Source organism: Lucilia cuprina, chromosome 4, assembly GCF_022045245.1.
Source record: "Lucilia cuprina isolate Lc7/37 chromosome 4, ASM2204524v1, whole genome shotgun sequence".
Lineage (NCBI taxonomy): Eukaryota > Metazoa > Arthropoda > Insecta > Diptera > Calliphoridae > Lucilia > Lucilia cuprina.
Window position 1 is genome coordinate 78,050,559 of NC_060952.1, and position 14,073 is coordinate 78,064,631.

The following is a 14,073-nucleotide window of genomic DNA, read 5'->3' on the forward strand; positions in this document are numbered from 1 at the left end:
TTAAAATTAACAAATTGCAATAAGTGTCTTTAAACATTAATTTACATAAAACTCTTAAAAGACAATTAATGAGAAAAAAATCTAAACAAAGCCAATAGCTTGATTAATTATATGACAAACAACAAAAATCAAGAGATAAATCTTTTTGAAATTTCAACAAATTTGCTTTCAATCTCTTTTACATATTATTTGTATTATTTTCAAAAGATTCTTATCAATATTAATGACTATCGAACGTCAAACAATTTCAATTTTGTAAATACATTCTTGTCTTATTAGACTTCTGGATAAATGTTTAAACTATATAAACAACAGATGTTCAGCAGACAGTACAAACTGTTTTATTTGCAAAAAAAAAAAAAAAAACAAGAAAAAAAGAGAAGAAAATAAATGATTGACCCAAAAGGCAAAAGTTTATTCAATACCTCTGCATCATTATTAAGGAAAAATGAAAAAATATCCCTTCAACTTGTTACTTTAGTCATTTTGATTGTTTGTCAGCTTTTATAGTTTTTTCTTATTTCTTTTTCTGTATTCGACCATACCATGAATCTTTGACTATAATTTACATAGGCTATTTTATATACATACATATTTATATATAGTCATTAGAAATGCTCATAGTCAATAGATCTTTTTCCATGTTTTAAACGAAATTATTTAAAATTAACAATTTTGTATTAATGATTAACTCATTTTAACCTCTTTTTATTATTTTTTTTAATTATTCCAGAAAAAAAACTTTTTCCATTTAAAATTAATGTAATTTTTTAAGAACAGATCTAATGTCCACAGTATGTGCATATGTATGAATTTGTTAGATAAGGTCTATTTCCAAGTATGTTAAAGCGATTTTTCAATATTGACTATTTGAACAATAAATTACTGGCTAAATATTCGAAAAAGGGTTTACTTAGTCAGAGTTCAACATTTTTTTTTTCTACTAAAGGCTATAAAAAATAATGGAAAATAAATAAAGAAATTTTCAGTGATGGCACAGTAAATACATACATAAATATGTACATATGTTCACATATACATATGCATGTAAAAGTAGATATTTCCTACCATAGAAATACTATAACTGTAAACATATATACAATATCTTTCTACAGTTATGCTTAAAATTTTTACAAAATAATTAATATTAAAAAAAATTTACTTTTCGACATAATTATACCCTACACCAATTTAGTGGGGAGGGTATATTGGGTATGTGCTGATGTTTATAATGCACAATAATATTGGTCATATACCTACCTTAAAGTATACCTTTCGGCTTAGAATCATTTTCTTAGCCGATTTAGCTATGTCCGTCCGTCCATGAAACCTTGTAATCAAACTACGCAATTTTGAAGATAATCAAACTACGCAATGAAATTTGGTATATGACCTTTTGTTGTTCCAGGGAAAAGCCTATTGAAAATGGTTGAGATCGATCCATTATTTCACATAGACCCCATACAACTAAACCCCCAAAAAGGGCTTTTAAACTTTGTAATCGCAATTTTTTTTAGGATAATTCAATGAAATTTGACGCATCTCATATGGTGCAGTAGAGGAAGTCTATTGAAAATAGTTAACATCAGTCCATTATTTCACCTAGCCCCAATACAACTGAACCCGCCTATACAATCCGCCGAAAAGGGCGTTTTAAGTTAATTATGTTTAATATACTCTTATCTCGACATAAAGTTGCAAAACCAAGTTCTATACTAGACTTGATGACCCTCATGAATTCTATAATTATAGGTCCCCAAATGACTTTAGCTCCAGTGAAAAGCCCCCATCAAAATTTCACATAAATATCCACAATTTTATTCAACAATAAACGGTTTAAGTATGTATATCTGAGGCAAGATACAACTCAACTTAAATGCTTCATTATGACAACTAAATCACATTTTGTTTTTGTAAAATATGTAGGGTATTATATGGTCGGCCTCGCTGATTATAATTTTTATCTGTTTTATTGATATTATTTGTTTCTAAACCCAATATCAAATCGATAGATATGTACATTATTTTTGTCATTTGCAACATATCGACCCCTTGATCCTTGGTCTCTAAGGGTATAGATATTCTTTGTCCTTATTTAAGTTTAAGACGAAATAGCCATGTCTGTCTGTATGTCTCTTGAAATTACAATAGTACACTAGTAACGGGTGTAAATTTTGCATGAATACTCTCTATGGAAAAAAAGTATTGACCGATTTGCTAAATTTCAGCCCACCTTCTTGTCCCTATAGCGTCAAAGTCAGAAAAATGGAAGGACGGACATTATAATACCACACGGGTGTAGCTAGACGGTTGAAATTTCGCATGAATATTATATCTATGGAAAATAAAAATATTGACCGATTTGCTAAATTTCAGCCCACCTTCATGTCCCTATAGTCTCAACGTCAGACAAACGGAAATGCAGACATTGTCGACAAAATTTCTTTTTGTGAACAAATTTATAATTAAAATTTAATTAAAAGCTTTATTATTGAAAAATATTTATGGTCGATATTGCCCAACTATAGATCCAGAAATGTATATATGTATGTATATTCTAAGTCCTTATTAATCTCTTAGATGATCTAGCCATGGCAGTCCATCTGTCAGTCTGTAAAAAGCTCAACGGAGTCTAAGGGAACAAGTTTGGTATTGAAAATGGGACATAAATGTTTCCGCATAGCTCATGTATAAGTGCCTAAACATCTTTGCAAAATGTTTAAGAAATTGGTCCAAGCACCAGTAAGACAATGAAATTTATTTCTCAATTAGACCAGCACTCACGGGATGATCCATACTTATGCAAAGCATTGTGTTGGAACTAGGAGAATAGGTCGTGGGAAGGAGAATAAAGGGAGTTGTGTTTGTGGATTTGTGTTTGTGATTTAAATCTTCTTATATCGAAAGTAGCAGCCATTATCTACAGGAAGTTTATTCCACATACGAACAGGGCGTATGAAGAATAAATTTTCCCTGTAATATGTTGTGCGGTCCACTTGCCAATCTACCACAAATGTGAGTGTTCTTAAAGAAAGACGTGTGTTACGCAAGAATATACGGAAGAATATATAGAATATGTCGATAGAACAGTGAAATACACCCCACATTGCGACGATGCCCCAGTGAATCAATAGAGTTGGATACCCTTCTGTCACCGATAAGTACGTACGGCCTTTCATGCACGCGGTAGAGTAGCTCCAAAATAGATTTCGAAGAATAAATCCAATAAATTATAAAATTGTGATAGCAAAATGATCGACTTATAAAGTATAGGTGAACTTTACGAAATTTACTTAAAATATATAACACATGATTTGATGATGGGTATAACAGGTTCGGCACAGCCAAGTATAGCACTCTTACTTGTTAATTCCAATTTTTGTGAAAAGTCCTTCAATATATACTTTAAAATACATATGCTATACTCTATTTAATTAAATTATCTCTGTAAATGTTAAAATATACAAAATGAAACTTTAAAATTGATAAACCATAAATCCATAACATTGTTGCCGCAATAAAAGTTTCATAATTCGAAGATAAGTACTCTTATGCAATACACACACTTACAATAAATACACAAAAAAACCACTAAATGAAAAATACTCATTCATATTTCCACAAACACTTTCGTATTCATATGGGTATCATATACCACAGCATCATTTTATAAAAAGAAAAAAATAATTTTATATGGCTTTCGTTTTTGTTTCCATACTTTAGGCGATTGGTTTACATCAGTGATAGGCTTTCACATTTTTAACTAGTACATTCATAAATACTTTGTGTTCTCTTTGTGTTGACCTCGGATTTACAAACTCCTTTGCTGAATTACATCAAAGTGTAAATATTGTGAAAAATAAAACCACAACAAACAAAAACGAACACCTTCATAAAATATACATTTTCCTTTTGTTTTTGTTGAAAACCATCTCTATATACTTTGAAACGTGTATATATGTAGATACAAAAGGTAAAATGTGTATACAAAGTACTTTAAAAAAAAGTTACAATATTAAAAGTACTTTTTTAAACATTTGTGGGAGTTTTTTTTCTTTATTTGATGATAACGCGAGAGTATTAACCCTTACTTCTGAGGTTTGATGATTTTGTTACAATATAAGCTATTGTTTGAAAAATATTATAATTTGCCTTGAGAACTTAAGATTTATAAAGTTTTCAAATAAACATAAAACTACCTTTTTTTCTCCTCAGAAAACTTCTGAAAATTTTAAAAACAAGGTTCAATTTAAAACTGAAACCTGGAATGTTTATTATATGAAGTAACTTTTCATAATAGTTGGAACAATAAAGGTGCACAAAATAAAGTTAAATATTATTTGATACATTCTACCGGTAAATATTGATTACTGCTTGCCTATGCACTTCCTCCAGACTGGAGAGATATCGGCCTCCACGATGCCTAAACTTGTACATAGATGGCTATAAACAAGGAGAACAAGTAGGGCGAGGTATTTTAATCTAATCCAAGCTGAAATATTAGCTTTAAAAATAATGACAAACATTTGGTATCAGGTTTACTTATCTGTTATGACTGTAATCCAATCGAGGCTGAAATACAAGCCTGAAAAAAGAACGGCAAAACACGAACTGGTTCTGATATTACAAAATAGCGACTAGATTTCTTTACCGACATTCAATCTGCAATCAAGTTCCTGATAGGTGTATATTCTACGACTTGTCCAGAAATACCGGGCATCCTTAAACAGGATACGACAACAGGAGGATTCCACACACAATTTTTTTACTGACGAGCTCACGGAAATAGTTTTAGTTGCCCGACTCGGTCATACTCCGATAGGAGTACCACATAAATTTATGAGCAAAATACATGTACTATAAATTATTTAAGGAAAGAAGCGATAGGACCATCTCAGAAAACCAAGTAAATTTGTTAAACACGACATTTATAACTTTTGTAAAAAATGACAGCTATACGTATACGTGTTAATGATTTATAGATATCACAAATATTAAGTATACGCCTACTTTAGAAAGGCACATGAAAATTGGTTTTTTGAGCTCTTTAAGATTTTGATTTTAAATATGACTGTTTAAGGATTTTTTGTGTACACAATTTTTGTTCTCTATGACAAGAGCTACAACTTTGTTCAGAGCCCATAAATCTTAGGGAGAATTTTTTGAGGCTTTTCGTCCATATGACTTATGAAATCTAAGGTAGTAGTGAAAATATTTGATACCCTGCACCAGTGATAATTTTAAAAATGTGGTTTATCTTTTTTTATAACATTATAAAGAATAAAATTCGATTAGAATCTTTAAATTGGATTCACAATGTTAGCAACATTTTCAGAGGGTGTTCACAATGCTTGCAACCAATTCTTTTTAAAAATCTCGATTATCTTGCGGCCACAATATCTCTATTTGATTTTGTATACATTTTTCTTAATTTTTTATTGTACTAAAAATGAAAATATGTTTGTAAAAAATTATGAGCAAGAAAGCGATAGATAAAAAACCAAATTGCTGCTAACATTGTGAATGTTACTTTATTCAGTTATATGTCAACAATTTGTTACCAAACAATTAGTGTTCTAAAAAAAGGAATAAAATTTTGGTAGGGGGATTTACAACTATATTAAAGTTATTTTGATAAATATAATCGTGATATTGTGTTTTATAGTGAATTTTTACCTTCAATTTATTTTCTGAATAGGACTTTGTATTGGAGCTAGGATCGAATAAGTCCCAATCATTACGAGTATTGATAGTATCAATAAGACATATATACAACTTAGTTTTGCCGATTTTTGCAAAGATACTGTACTTTAAAGTATAAAACCAATATTTATTGGTATAAGAAATAGCAGCAAAAATTCATAATACCTTCCCCCTATATAAACACTACAAAAGTATTGTACATTCTTCTGTATACTATGAAAATATATTCAAAGATGCATTATTTATTTTTGTTTTTATACCCTTCACCTTCGTGAGAAGGGTATATATAAGTTTGTCATTCCGTTTGTAATTTCTATAATATAATTTTCCGACTCTATAATGTATATATATTCTGGATCCTTATAGATAGCGGAGTCGATTTAGCCATGTCCGTCTGTCTGTCTGTCTGTCTGTCTGTCTGTCTGCCTGTGTAAGTTGAAATCAGACCCCAGATATATGCGAGTTCCGAATTTTCAATAATTCTATTGGAAATACGATCGAATAGAACGCTGTTTAAAATCAGTCCAATCGGTCCATAAATAACGAAGATATGAGTAAAAATCCGAAAACACCTCTGAAAATTTCGTGAACAATTTACATTTTTCGTGCATGCTTATACAAAACAATAAACAAACAAAAAACAAAACACAGTATCAAACGGAAATTATTGTGGTTTCTTGTTTTTAAACACAAATCAAAGAATGAACATAACGTTACGTTACGTTGTTATTAGCTAGAAACTGAAATTAAGTACGTAGAGCCAGGACTAGACTAGCTAGGGAACACATTAAAGGGGACTTTTTGGTACTTTTTCGTTCTACATAAGGTACTTTTTTGAATTTTCTATAATATTGAACCTAGAAACATAAAATTTAGAATGTAGGACCTTGACTAGGTAAGAACCTATAAAAAGGGACTTTTTGGTACTTTTTAGTTCTACAAAAGGTACTTTTTGAATTTTCTATAATATTGAACCTAGAAACATGAAATTAGCATGTAGGGCCTTGATTAGGTAAGAACCTATAAAGGGGGACATTTTTGGTACTTTTTCGTTCTACAAAATGTACTTTTTGAATTTTCTATAATATTGAACTTAGAAACATGAAATTAAGTATGTAGAGCCCGGATTAGTCCAGAACACATAAAAGGGGTTTTGGTACTTTTTCGTTCTACAAAAGGTACTTTTTGAATTTTCTATAATATTGAACCTAAAAACATGAAATTTAGCAAGTATAGTCTTGACTAGGGACTTTTTGGTACTTTTCCGTTCTACAAAAGGTACTTTTTGAATTTTCTATAATATTGAACCTAGAAACATTATGTAGAGCCTGGATTAAGTGGGAACCTATAAAAGGGAAGTTTTTTGTACTTTTTCGTTCTTCAAAAGGTACTTTTTAAAATTTCTATAATATTGAACCTAGAAATATGAAGTTAAGCATATAGAGCCCGGATTAATTTAGATCGTATAAAATGGGCTACAATTGGTATTTTTTGATTTTTTGTAATAAAATTCGAAGTGAGTGTTTTTTAACACATCATGGTGAAGGGTATATAAGATTCGGCACAGCCGAATATAGAACTCTTACTTGTTATACCTTACACCGCTTTAGTGGGGAGGGTATATTGGGTTTGTGCTGATGTTTGTAACATACAAAAATAATAAATAATATTGAAGAAGACTTAACTCCCCCAACCAACATTTTTAAGGATAGGGCCATATTTTGCCCTACTCACCTTTGAGCCCTCTTAAAAAATCTTTTTTTTTGTCAAAAAAAAAAGTAAAAATATTCCGAAACAAAGTTAAAAAAACAAACCAAATGCTTATTTTTTTTTAATAATCCCCATTTTTAACATACATACTGACTGGTGTAGGGTATCATATGGTCGGCAACGTCCGACAAATGTAATCTTAAACTTATACCCTCCACCAAAACAGATGTAAATATATTTTTCTATTTGATATAATTGTTTTGAATTTATTTTCTCGGTTTGACCTGTTTTAACTATTCAAATTCAGATAAGCAGTGAATATTTGAAAAAAATTACATCAACTCGGTGGTGGTTATAAAAAGGTGTTTGATTATAAATTGTTCTGTAACTAAATGTTCTCTTTAATAGACCGCATATCTAAACGTTTATTTGGAAAGGTTGTGTTTCTTAAACTGGATTTATTTATAATAAAGCAATAATATACATATACTACGATTTCTTTAAATTGCTTTTTTTTATTATGTACATTTGCTCTTAAGAAAATCCTAAATATATACAAGGCTCTTATATATTTAAACCGATTAAGACTCTCTGTGTTAAAACTTTTAAATTACCTTTTGTGGTGGCAAAACCTCTATTGTGTAGTATTTCGAAGTATTTGTGAGTTTTAAGGTGATGCAAGCAAGTATTTCAATGTGGTTTTCTATGCTTTTGGCTTATTTTAAACTCAATTAAGCATCAATTGCAAACAGTTGATGTTAAAATGCAACACTTTACACTTTTAGGGTAAAAAAAGTAAATAACTAAAGCAATCAGAACTCTAACTTTAAATGGTAAAATTCTATTTAACAGTTTGTTATTGTTGTTTCTTTTGTGGTGGTGGCAACAAAAAAAAAAAAAAAAAAAAAAAAAATACGTAGTTTATTTTATATTGTATTGGCTTTAACGTAAGAAGTGGATTGTATTATACTATATAGTTTTCATATATACATAAGTCATGATCCCTGTCGTTGTGTATTACATTTCAGTTTTTATTCAGCTTCCAACAAAGTGTTGTATATAAATGTGTATGCATGTGTTTGTATATATGTTTATTTAGTTGTGGTGGGAAAACTTTGTTTGCACTTCAATACCTTTACATTTATATAACCCGTTTTTCTATAATTTAGTTTTGTTTTTTTTGCTTTTTTTTTGTTATTTTCATTAAGTTTTTATTGTTGTTGCATGAATTGCATTTGTTGTAAATAGTATAAAAGAAAATTGTTGAGTTATTTATCAAAAGAAACTTGCGACGGCATCAACTACAGGTAAGTTAAAAGTTTTCATATACTTGCTATAGCTTTAGTTTTGTACTAGTTTAGTATTATTACTTTAATTTTAAATGGTTAAACTTAATTTGTTGCATGAAGAAAGTCAAGAGTATAAGATAATAAACGATAATTTTCAAATGTAACTTCTTTTTCTCCCCTCTTCGTTAAGACCACAAGCTAAAGGATGTTGAAATTAGTGGGTAAAGCACTAATATCTTTGGTTGAAAAGTTTAATAGAAATTTTGAAATAGATTTATAAGTCATATTGTGATTAGGTTAGGTTAGGTTAAAAGGATGATGTACACTACATTATATCCGAGGAAATACACCTAGGGCACTATCGGGCCTGTTGTGCGCTCCTTATTATGAAAAAAAAGGAATTGAATGAATTATTTTTCAGTGTTCAGAAACTCAGTTTCCTGAACGTAATTCCTAAATCTGGAGGTCCAGACCACGCATTCTACACTTGGTCAAAAAATAGAACCAATGTATTTGTATGCTGAAAGTTACAAACACAAAAGCGTAGAATGCCTTGACGCGTACAATGCTTAAAGTATATATACATTCTACTTTTTATAAGCGTCACAAGCGGCGAACGAACATTGTATCTGATTTTGACATTCTATATCGCATGTAACCTGAAGCGTAGAACGTGAATGAGGTATGAAAATCGCGTAATGCTTTGACGTGAAGACGCATAGTGTGGACTTCCGGCATAAGAATCTTCTAATCAGTGTTAGTCAGGAATGTTATTTAGGGAATAAAAATCACTTCCATGATACTTGGATATAACTTCGACAAAGAAAGTGCTACAGTGTTTCAATGTCCTCTCCACATGCTCTAAATAAGTTTGAATGCTCGTAATACTGTGTGTACCAGAATACGTACTATCATACCACTACCATAATACTAACTAACTAACTAACTAACTAACTAACTAACTAACTAACTAACTAACTAACTAACTAACTAACTAACTAACTAACTAAATAACTAACTAACTAACTAACTAACTAACTAACTAACTAACTAACTAACTAACTAACTAACTAACTAACTAACTAACTAACTAACTAACTAACTAACTAACTAACTAACTAACCAACTAACTAACTAACTAACTAACTAACTAACTAACTAACTAACTAACCAACAAAGTGAAATAGTGAAATATTTTGAAAGAAATTCGTTATTTTTGGTTAATGTGTTTTTTTTTACTTTTAATAATATTTGTTCTTCACATATCATGATACAGAAAACCTATACACGAATATGAAACTTTGGAAGTAATAAGATCCTCACAAACATCATAACAAGCGCTTAAAAACATCATTTTTTAATACAAGAGGACATCGCAGTATGAAATTATTGTCGTGCGAGGCAGACCATGTATACCCTACACATTTTACAAAAATATAATGTATTTTAGTTGCCATAATAAAGCATTTCATTTGAATTGCAACTTGCCTCAGATATACATACTTAAGACGTTTCTTGTTGAATAAAATTGTGGACATTTAGGTGAAATTTTGATGGAGGCTTTTTATAGGGAATAGGATCATGAACCTATTACTATGGAATTCTTGAGGGGCATCAAGTGTAGTATTTTGAATTACCTCTAAAATTGCGACCTATAGTTTGATTACAATGTTTACAGGCGGACGGACAGCGGACAGGCGGACAGACATAGTTAAATAGACTCAGAAAATTATTCTTAGCCGATTGGTATTCTTTAAGGTGGGTATAGGACCTATATTATTGTGCGTTACAAACATCAGCACAAATCCAATATACCCTCCCCACTAAAGTGGTGTAGGGTATAATAAATAGCAAAAGTTGAATTCAATCCGAAATATTTCACTGCAAATATCCAGTTTTAACCGAAAAATGATATTACTGGTTAAAGTTGGTAGAAGTTTTAGGAAAAACTCAAGCAGATTTCGCCCAATGTATTGTTATAAGAATAAAACAAAAAAGCGTAAATTTTTCCTTGCAGGCAATATAGTTTTACTGCAATAATACTCTTTAGAAAGATAATTTTTTTGAAGATTTTCATATTGTTAAAAAACAACTTTGGGTTTTAGTTTCAGTTATGTAAAATTAAGTAAAACTTCAATTAAGTGTTCGTATACAAAGTCTGTACAAAAATCGCAATATCTCAAAAATAAGAGCTAACCGAAAATTTTAATAACGGTTTTTGAACTCAGCGGATGGAAATATATCGAAATTAATTTTTATTGAAAAGGCACGCAAAAAGTTCGATTTTGTTGACTTGTGTTATCAGAGTAACGACTTTAAAATAGGCTATAAAATAGACATCATTTTTACAAGGCTACTCATATACTACCAAGTGTTTTCAATGATGTCGGAGTTTTCTCAAAAATATTGAGATTTTCTTATAAATAAGAATTTTTGCATAAATACGAATTTTTGTTTTTATATCAATTCAGAGATTCCAAATCTCATAGCAAAACAAGTATGAATGAATACACCAAAAAATAAAGCATTTGATTTTTAACATTATTCCGGAATATATATGTTTGTTATTCCGTTTGTAATTTCTATAATATAATCTTCCGACCCTATAAAGTATATATATATATATATATTCTGGATCCCTATAGATAGCGGAGTCGATTAAGCCATGTCCTTCTTTCTGTCTGACCGTCTGTCTGTCTGTTGAAATTAGTTTTTAGAAGACCCCAGATATCGGCCAGATCCGAATCTTCAATAATTCTGTTAGACATACTTTCGAGAAGATCGCTATTTAAGATCAGCAAAATCGGTCGGTAAATAACGGATATATGTGCAAAAATCCGAGACAACCTCTAAAAATTTCATCAAAAAATGTCATATTTTTTCATGCTTTGTTAAAATTTATAAAAAATTTATAAAACTAATATGTTTAAAATACACTATGATGAAGGGTATATAAAATTCGTCACAGCCAAATATAGCACTCTTATATGTTTTACTTATTTTTGGCAAAAAAAGATATTTTTACAAGAGGACTCAAAGGGGAGTACGGAAAAATATGGCCCTATCCTTACAAATGTTGGTAGGAAAGTTAAGTTTACTTCAAAATTATTTGTAAGTGAATTTTGTAAGTTTGTATAGGGGCAAGGGTAAATGAAGCCCGAATAGTACAAAAATCGCTAGTGTCATTTAAAGCTCTATAACACTAAGTTTTGTCGACGTTTGTTGACATAATAAAACATTTAACTTAATTATGAGTCCAAAGGTCCTATTTAGGGGGTACGGTTGTATTAGGGCTAGTGGAAATAATGGAAATTTTAACAATTTTAAATAGGCTTCGTTAACACAATAAGCATGTGTGAAAAATTTCATCCAATTATCTTAAAAATTACGGCCTGTACCTTGCGCACAAGGTTTACATGATCAGCCAGCCAGCCAGACGGACATAGCTTATATGACAAAGGTCATCACAAACCCAATATACCCTCCCCACTAAAGTTGTGTAGCGTATAAATGCTTTCAAGTTCTCTATTTTTAGATGGATTTATAATCAAAAAAAGTGCATAAAGTTTTAGCTTTAAGATAAGCTAACAACGAATTCTCATTTAAATTATAAATTTAATATTCCTTTTTAGCGAGAGAAAAAAAAATATTCATAAATTTTTATCACTGAAACTCTAATGATGATGACGAAATTATAAAAAAAAGTTTGCAATAAAAAATAATTGTTTGTCACGTTTTCAAGATTTCATTTTCGCATACGAGTTTGTGGTTTTTAACCATGACTTTAATTCTTCCTACGTTCGTTGGTAATGTTTAACATTAAAAACGGAAAATAAAAACTACAAATCTGCTATATTATCTGCTGATATACATTTATTTATAACAAACAGTTTTAATTGCTTTAGCCATGTGGCTTTATTCTAATTAAAATTCTAGTTATTATAATTAAAACACAATTATAAAGCTACAGCGATAATTTTCTGTTGATTTAAGGTAGCAAAAAGTAAGTAAATTAAAAAAAATAAATTTTACTTATTTTATTGGAATTTTATTTATATTCTACTGTGATATGTATTCAAAAAGTAAATATTTGGTTATTCCTTTTTTTTAACAGGAATGTTACATTTTTTGTGTTTTAAAAATGTTTCTTTATTTGAAAATTGTAAAAAAACGAAAACATTTTCCATTGATACTATCAATATCTAGAGCAAGTGTAGTAATGTAAAAAAATGTACAGATTACTTTATTCAATAAAATAAATTTCCATATAGAAAGAGAACTAACAAAATGTTAGTAAAAACATACTACATATGTACATATATTTTAAAATAATCCTTTTAATTAAAAGTTTACCAACTACAAATACAAGTTGAAATGTAAATTTGTAAAAAAAAACTGTATTTTAAAATCTTTATTGCTACAGAGATAACATTTATTAACCAAAATAAAAACTTTGTATTTATTTTCGTTGAATAATCGGTAAAAGTATTGAAATACCAGTTGTTTTTATATTACAAATATGAAACAACATGAATGCATTTGTATACAGATTGGATTGGTCTTTCAAAAATTTAAATCAATTAATATAAAACTATCATATTGAGCCAATTATTCTTAAAAAAACAAGTAAGAGTTCTATAGTTGGCTGTGCCGAATCTTATATACCCTTCACCATGGTGTGTTAAAAAAAGTCGGTATCAAAAACTCTTCTTTTAAATCACTTACTTCGGGCTGAACATACTTAATTTTATGTTTCTAGATTCAATATTATAGAATATTCAAAAAGTATCTTTTGAAAAAGGTAAAAGTACCAAAAAGTTCAATTTTATTGGTTCTCACCTAATTCAGACACCACATACTTAATTTCATATTTGTAGGTTCAATATTATAGAAAATTTAAAAAGTACCTTTTGCAGAACGAAAAAGTACCAAAAAGTTTCCTTTTATGGCTTCTAACTTAAGCCAGGCTTCACATACTTAATTTCATGTTTCTAGCCAATAACAACACATTAGTGCTGCTCTCGCCCTGCTACTTTTGCTCTGCTGTTTCTGTTTGAGCATGAATAAAAAATCTCGGATTTTTGCTCATATCTCCGTTGTTTATGGACCGATTTTGCTGATTCGCCGATATCTGGGGTCCTCTAAAAACTGATTTCAACAAACATACAGACAGACAACCAGACGGACGGACAGACAGACTGATCGACTCTGCTTTCTACAAGGATCCAGAATATATATACTTTATAGGGTCGGAAAATTATATTACAAACGGTATAACAATCATATATGTACCCTTCTCACGAAGGTGAAGGGTACAATAAAGACTTTATCATTTTATAATGGATGTGGTTCTCATATCACCTTCTCCATA

General features: G+C 29.8%; 1 protein-coding gene across 1 annotated transcript in view; it reads right to left on the reverse strand.

Annotated features, from left to right (window-relative positions):
• Positions 1-14,073, reverse strand: part of LOC124419278 — a 72,528-nt gene that overhangs the window by 3,897 nt on the left and 54,558 nt on the right. The gene's annotated exons all lie outside the window — the stretch shown is intronic.